Raw genomic sequence first — 1812 nt, 5'->3', positions numbered from 1 at the left:
AAACATGCAATTGATTAAGTACAAGCTTTCTTAATACCTAATCGAAACTCTCCACTGTTTTCGATCCTAATGCATTTTAGTTTCCCGAGTGATGTTCCTTCATGGATAACTACCACAATACTTGATATTTTTAGCTATCCTAGACATACAACTTAAGAAAGTATCCGTAAAAAATCCATGCATACAAATATTTAATTAAGTACGGGTTTTCTTAATACATAAATATAACTCCAAACTTTTGAGATAGTTTAGGAGATCCGGGTGTCATATTCGGACACCACTATGTCATGATGTATTCTCCCTCACCTGAATGTGTCAGGTCGCAAGGTTCTCTGTTTGCAGGTGAGCTTACTTGATCCAATCTCCTCTCGAACTCTTAATTACGCCAAAATAATGTTAATTAGTTAACTGACGATAATTATTATGCTTACGAAATAACTTTTTACGCGAAGATAAAACTTCCGATTTAAAATGAATTTAATTGCTTTCGTCCATTCGATTCAATGTTGAATATCCTTGAATCATCATTGTCATTGAAAGTCTTACAATCAAATAACACTTTTTAAAGTAAGATTTTCAATAAAACTTATACCGGAATTATGTCATAATTCGTGGATATNNAGAATTATGTCGTAATCCATGGATATACACCAGGCTAGTTCCCAGGAAAGAGAGGTGGGTCGTAAAGACACCCTTAAATACCAAGTCTTTCCTTAGACAGAACCTTTCTAGACATGTATTCCCACTTCGTTACATTTTTTCGATAGTTCATAAATCTTATTTTTTGTAAGTAAAACATTTTTACTAAAACTAACCTTTTAAAATAAGATTATTAAACTAGACTTATCATTTTTAAAGTAAGTTAATTTAAACAAATCAATACTTTTTAAGTAAATCTTACCATTTTAAAGTAAGTTCACTTAACTAAGATTTAACATTTGTAAATCATTTTACCATCTAAGACTTCATAACACTTTAAGTTTATAAAGTCAAGACTTTTAGGTAAATCTCATTATTTCAAGTATACTACTAAAACAAATTTTCATGAACATCTTAGCACCTCCTAATCATGACACCTTTGTTTATGCACAATCTTATTGAGACCATAGAAATTCCCACAAATCGTTTTTTAATTTCATGTGGGGATTGTTGGAATTTGCTAAAAGAATGATGTTTTGCAGTGAAATGAAAAAACCCACTAGTCTCACTTTGCTTGCCCTACATTTTTTAAAATATTTATTTATTTATTTAATTTTTTGGGGCCTTTTGGGCTTGGACCGTGTGTTAACCAAGTCAACACACACATGCTACAAGGAAAGAGCCGTTAGAGAGCCTTTGGAGGAGATCTCGACCATTATGATAGAGCCGTTGGTAATAGAGTCATTGGTAATAGAGTTGTTGATGAAAGAGCCATTAGAGAGCCGTTGGAGGCCTTAGGCTATAAATAGAGGCCCTATTCCCTCATTCTCTAACTCCATCAAAGGATTTCATTCTCTAACTCCCCCTCTCAAATTGATGGGTGAAGGAGTCACCCCAAGTTTGTCTTTGAGTTTATTGAATCCTGTATGAATCAAGGCTTTGGTGAGGCAGTCAACAACTTGATCAACTGATCAAAAAAATGCTACAATGACTTTATCTTCCAGTACTTGATATCTGATATAGTGTACATCAATATCAATGTTATTTGTATGAGCATGCATGACTGGATTTGAGGCTAGTGCTTTACCACTCAAGTTATCACACCACAATGTTGGTTTACTTGGCAGAAGAAGCTTTATTTCATCAAGGAGTGAACGAGTCCATGCTCTTTCA

Source organism: Lupinus angustifolius, chromosome LG18 (assembly GCF_001865875.1).
Source record: "Lupinus angustifolius cultivar Tanjil chromosome LG18, LupAngTanjil_v1.0, whole genome shotgun sequence".
NCBI lineage: Eukaryota > Viridiplantae > Streptophyta > Magnoliopsida > Fabales > Fabaceae > Lupinus > Lupinus angustifolius.
The sequence above is the reverse complement of the archived record's forward strand: the minus strand, read 5'-3'. Positions refer to the sequence as shown.